Source organism: Apium graveolens, chromosome 9 (genome assembly GCF_009905375.1).
Source record: "Apium graveolens cultivar Ventura chromosome 9, ASM990537v1, whole genome shotgun sequence".
Classification (NCBI taxonomy): domain Eukaryota; kingdom Viridiplantae; phylum Streptophyta; class Magnoliopsida; order Apiales; family Apiaceae; genus Apium; species Apium graveolens.
This window is the reverse complement of record NC_133655.1, coordinates 106,244,149-106,250,922: the sequence shown is the minus strand read 5'-3', so window position 1 is coordinate 106,250,922 and position 6,774 is coordinate 106,244,149.

Below are 6,774 nucleotides of genomic sequence, written 5' to 3'. Positions count from 1 at the left end.
TGCCGCCAAGAAAGATTGGAACTAGAGCGAACCCTGGGTCTGAGGACCAGGGAAGCCATAATCAGGACAATAGAAACCAAGAACACAGTGAAGAGGAAGATGAGGATTATGTGGAACAGGATGACTCCCTGTATGAAGAAGAAGAGGAAACATATGATGTTGAGGGATTTGAGATAGAGGCTGAAGAAGGAGAAACCGAGGTTGAGCAACCAGTACCAAACCCAGGCATGGATCCCATGGGTCAGTTTATGCAACTCCTAAGGCAGAATTTAGAACGTCAACCCAACCCACCCCCTCAAGGAAGTAACAATGCAGTGGCAAACTCTTTCAGGGCTTTTAAGTCCCTTAAGCCCCCTGAGTTCCACGGATCAGCCGACCCAGTTGAGGCAAGGGCATGGTTAAAGGAAATGGAGAAATCTTTTGAGATTTTGAGTATCGATGAGGCACAGAAAACTGTATTTGCTACCTACCTTCTGAAAGGAGAAGCTAACTACTGGTGGGAGGCCAAGAAAAATATGGAGACAGATGCTATAATAACCTGGGAGAGATTTAGTCAGTTGTTTCTGGGAAAGTATTTCCCGAGGTTTATGGAAAGCCAGATGGAGCTCAAGTTCTTGGAGCTAAAGCAGAATAACTTGTCTGTAGCAGAATACGAAGCGAAATTTACTGAGTTATCAAGGTTTGTGCCGGAGTTTATGAGCACCGAGGAAAAGAAAGCTAGGAGGTTTCAGCAGGGACTGAAACCATGGATTCAGAATAGGGTGGCAATCCTTGAGCTTACGGACTATGCCACTCTGGTGCAAAAGGCAACGATTGTAGAAGTTGGAAGTGAACAGATGCAGAAGGAAAGAGAGGAGAAAGGAATAAAGAGGAAAAGTATGAGCATGGGTGGAGGTTCCGCAGGAAGGAGCTTCCCAACTAGATTTAATCGAGGAGCAGTGTCCCTACCAGGAAGGAACACTGGGTTTAAGCGACCAATGAGTGTGAGTGTGAGCCAGGGCGGTCAGAAGTCAAGAACGTCCTATTCCAACCAATCTCGACCCCCATTGCCAGCCTGTAACATATGTGGAAGGAATCACACTGGGGAGTGTAAAGGAAGGCCAGTAACCTGTTTTAAGTACGGTCGGGAGGGCCACTATTCAAATAAGTGCCCATCATTAACCCCTGCCATCGTTCCACCCACCAATTGTCATCAGTGTGGACGCTCGGGTCATTGGAAGAAGGAATGCCCAATGAACAAACCAGCAGCTTCGGAGCAAGCAGGGCTGCTTCTAATAAGCCACCTACTGCGAGGACTTTCAACATGACAGTCCAGGATGCTATGAAAGATTCAGATGTGATAGCAGGTACCCTTTCTCTAAATTCAGTCAGTGCAAATGTTTTATTTGATTCGGGAGCAACTAAATCTTTTATATCAAAGGACTTTGCGCGTAAATTAAGACTTAAGGCTAAACCTTTGATAGAACCCTTACAAGTAGAAATAGCCAATCATGAAATTATTCCTGTTAACCAGATTCACCCCACCTGTGAGATAGGCATAGGGGAGCAATCTTTCAGTGTTGATCTGATTCCTTTTAAATTAGGGGAGTTTGATGTGATTTTGGGGATGGACTGGCTATCTAGCAACGATGCTCAGATAGACTGTAAAGGGAAGAAAGTTAAGTTAAATATCCCCGGGAAGAAAGAAGTTATATTTAGAGGAAAGAGGCAGACGCAGAAATTTTTGACCATGGCTCAGGCCAAAAGGATGCTACGAAAAGGAAGTGAGGCCTACCTAGCCTATATGGTGGACACGCAGAAGGAGGTGCCCAACTTATAAGATATTCCAGTAGTCAACGAATTTGAAGATGTATTCCCCCAAGACCTTCCGGGATTACCACCCGATAGAGTGATTGAATTTGCTATTGAGTTGGCCCCAGGGACGGCGCCAGTTTCAAAAGCACCTTACCGGTTAGCCCCGTTAGAAATGAAGGAATTAGCTATCCAATTGCAGGAACTCTTGGATAAGGGTATGATAAGACCCAGTGTGTCTCCGTGGGGAGCACCAGTTTTATTTGTTAAAAAGAAAGATGAGATTTTGGATGAAAGCCATAGTTCAAGGTATTCCATTCACCCGGGAAGTACCAAGATGTATAGGGATTTGAAGGAATATTATTGGTGGCCCAACATGAAGAGGGACGTAGCAGAATGGGTAAACAAGTGTTTGACTTGCCAAAGAGTAAAGGCAGAGCACCAGAGACCCAGTGGGCTTTTGCGACCCCTGGAGATTCCCGAATGGAAATGGGAACAGATAGCGATGGATTTTGTTGTAGGCTTGCCAAGGACGAAAGCCAATCACGACGCCATTTGGGTAATTATAGACCGACTGACAAAGTCAGCTCATTTCATTCCTATCAACGAGAGATACACAGTCAATAGACTGGTGGACATTTACCTTAAGGAAATAGTAACGCGACATGGAGTCCCAGCGTCCATTGTCTCAGACCGAGACCCAAGGTTCAACTCCAGATTTTGGAGGAGCTTTCAGGAATGTGCGGGGACCAAGTTAAATATGAGTACCGCGTACCATCCCCAAACGGATGGACAGAGTGAAAGGACCATCCAGACACTAGAGGATATGTTGAGAGTCTGTGCAATAGACCTTAAAGGAAGTTGGGATGATCACCTGCCGTTGATCGAATTTTCTTATAACAATAGCTTTCATGCTAGCATCGGAATGCCGCCTTATGAGGCCTTGTACGGAAGAAGGTGTCGATCTCCCTTATACTGGGATGAAGTAGGAGAGCGGAAGATGCTCGGACCCGAAGTGGTCCAAAGGACCAAAGATATAGTGGATCTTATCAGAGGGCGACTTGTAGCAGCCCAAGACAGACAGAAGAAATATGCAGACCTAGCCCGAAAGGACAAGGAATATGAAGTAGGGGACTTAGTACTGTTGAAAGTATCCCCTTGGAACGGATTAATGAGGTTCAGAAAGAAAGGAAAACTAAGCCCAAGATACATTGGACCTTTCGAGATATTAAGACGGATTGGAAATTTAGCTTACGAGCTAGCCCTACCCCCTAATTTGCAACAAGTTCATAATGTGTTCCATGTGTCAATGCTAAGGAGGTATCATCGGGATGCCAGGCACATAGTGGAGTACGAGCAGGTGGATATGCAGCCAGATCTAACTTACGTGGAGAAGCCAGTAAGGATTATGGATAAGAAGGAGCAGGTGCTTCGGAGCAAAGTGATCAAGCTAGTCAGAGTACTATGGCAGAATCATAATGTGGAAGAATCAACTTGGGAACTAGAGAGCACAATGCTAGAAAAGTACCCCCATTTGTTTTCTGTTTGATTCCGGGACGGAATCCTTTTAAGGAGGGGAGACTGTAATAACCCCAAAATTTTTCAACTTTTTGTAACCCTTGTGAATAGTGTTTTAGCTGAATGAGAAAACTTTTCACGCCACACTATGTAGGGGTTCTGTTATGGATATTCTGGGATATTATTAGTACTCTATGAAGTATATAAGTGTATGTAAATATCGTCAGAATCCAATTCCGAACACTTTGGTTTTTCCCGGAAATCCACAAGATACGGAGAGAATTGAGTATAAGGTAACAGGATAAAAAGGATTTAAATTAAAGGATTATGATAGAGGATCATAAAAAGGAATATAATGTATTGAGAAAGGTTAAGGGAACCTAAGTAATAAGATCCCGGGTATGATCCTTCAAACGATAAACGAGAACGAAAGTTAAGCGAACCGTATAACAGATCAGCGGTCATTAGGCAAACGATTATGAAGTTAATCAAAGGGATTAATGGGAATGATGTCATCCAACCAATAGAAAGAAGACAAGGAAGGAAGGATGACATCATGAGGATGAGGTAAGCATGACATGGGAAGGAAGGAGGTGTGGTTGAATAAGGACCACACAAATTCAAGGGCAAGGTAGTAATTTACTAAATCAAATACAAATCAAGCCAACCAAGCTAGCAAAATCATTTCATCAAAAATCAAAAACAACCAAGGCATTTGTTCTTCATCTTAGCTCTCGGCTTTTTACATTTTTAAAGGCAAGATTTTTTCAAAATCAAGATCCAAGCATCCTAAATTGGTAAGAAAATTCCCTAATCATCTTTATGCTTAGTTATGGCTATATCATGAGTTTAAGCCATTAATTCTTTCTCTAACTTCTTCATTTAATCAAGGAAGAAGACAATGAATAGTGTTTTCAAGTTTTTAACTTGAACTTTTTCTTGTTTTTCTTGAAGATCCAAGCTTTCCTAAGGCTTCTCAAAGCTTCTTAAGGCTTCTTAGCTCCACCCACCACTTCAAGGAAGGTATACCATTTCCAAACCCTAGGTTCATATATATTATAAGGTGATTTTGAGTAGTGGGTTGATATTGTATCTTGTTGTTATGATTTAGAGTTTGAGATTTGGTATGGTAGTGAATGGAATGGTAATTATTGTGGTTTTGATTTAAAAGAACTTAAGAATGATTAAAGTTAAGTTTAAGCATAAGTATGAAAGATTAAATTGAATTTGTTGGGGTGGTTATGATGTGATAAGGATGGAGGATGGTTGTATGTTGGATTTGAGGTTGATTTGGGTTGATTGTGGATGGTTTAAAAATTGGAAATCGCGTAAACATAGCCGTCGTAACGTCCGATTTTCTTTGGACTGTTTTTGTGCATAGAATTAGGACCCGAGAACCCCCTGCTAGATTGTGACCACTGCCATGTTTAGATAGCTCATGTTACGAGCTTCGTTTTGATATGTAGTTCGTTCGATTCCGATTTACGGTTTAGGAGAAACGACCGTTTCAAGTAACGGCGTTTCGCGAACGAAACTTTTTCCCTCGCCTTACTTTGGAATGTAGGTTAAAGACCAAAAAGGGTTATTTAATGTGTGAAACATTTATGGTAAGTGTGTTAGGCAGTTGGTAAGTCATTCGCGAAGGAATCGCTTTAAAACTCGTAAAGGTTAAATTATTAAAAATGGTGGAGCCGAGGGTACCCGAGTGACTTAAGCAAATCGGTGAGCGCAAAACTAGCATTAGAGTCTAAGTTAGTTAAAGCATAGATTTACAAGTGATTTTGGTTTAATTCCGACTTACTTGTTGTTTATAGGTTATCAGACTCGTCCCGAGCCTTTCTCACCCCCAAGTCACTCAGGCAAGTATTCTATCCGATACACTGTTGTTGTGATGTATACATTTGTATATGCATGATCTTGCGATAAATGCCTATTGGTTATTTAGCAAATTTTGCGATATATTGTAGCATGTGATATGGTATATATGCATGCCTATTTCATATTCTTGAAATATATATCTGTTGGTTCATTTGATAATACCTATGCTAGAGGATAGCGGTAACTTGCTTATACCCTTAGTATAGGGACCCAAAGGTGAAAATATTTTCTAAAACCGGGAGTCGAGGATCCCGAGTAATCTTGTATATATGGATATGGATATATATATATATATATATTTATATATATATATATATATGGTTATAGTTTTCCAAACTATTAATCGAATAAGGTTTATTCGATAACTTTAACTTTATTTATTTATTTGAATATTATTTCGAATATTATTCGAGGGCTTATGACTCCTTTATTTTATTATTGAATATTATTTCGAATATTATTCGAGGACTTATGACTCCTTTTATATTATTTAATGAATATTATTTGAATATTCATTTGAGGATCTATGACTCCGATTATTTGCTGAGATATATTCTGTATTTTATTAAAGAATAAGGTGCTAATAATCAAACTTATTTTCGATTATTCAAATAAAGATAATACTTTCATATAAGTATATCTTTGGTTATTTAATACTCGTTTCAAGTATAAATTTTAATACTTCTACTTCAATTATTTTTATAAAGACTATTCTTTATGGGAATATTATTTAAATAATAATATTCAGTCATTTTCTAAATATTCTGGGGACTGATTTACTTCATTAAATCAGCTTTACTCCAAACACTCTTTAAAGTGTTTTCGAGTCTTCAAAATGATTTTTAAAAGTCAGAGCAGATCCCAAAACTCTTTTTTTTTATATTTAAGATCTTCCTTTTAAGGGGATTTAAATACTCGCTCAAAACCTGGGGAATCCGGCTCTGTGGTGTATTTTATATTCGCAACGAGGTTGCTGTTTTGAGAAAACAATTTGATTACTTGCCCAATGTTCGGGAAGTAAGTCCATTTGATTGAGTCGGCATAAGCGACAGGCCGGGGTACGGTCTATTATTGTGTAAGTGGCTGGGTGGCAGTCCATCAACGCGTGAGGGGCCGGGTAACGGTCTAGCGCGAGGTCCTAATGCGGCCAGGGTGATGACCGGTGAGGAATTCATCCATCTACAGTAGAAAAGGTTACTTATTGGTATCTTTGCCTGATCAGCGAGATATCGGGTTTATGCCAAAATTCTTTTCCTTTCCAAAATTCATTGGATGTTTCAAACTCTGTTCATACTTTACATAACAGAGGTTCCAGGAAATGTTTAAAGGGGTATATATATGTGGATATATATATATACCGGGACTAAATAAAGCATCTCATAACTTTTTCATTCAATAATCTTTCAAAGATTGAATCTATTCAAGTCTTAACTTGTGGTCTCATCTATGGGATGTTTTTCTTAAAACCTATAATACTTTGAACGGTGGCAGTTCAAGTAGCTTTATATATGATATAAGTGTGGTGAAGTATTGGTAACTTCATTCCTTGTTTTTACTTATATCTAGTAAGTAATTATCTTGCATATG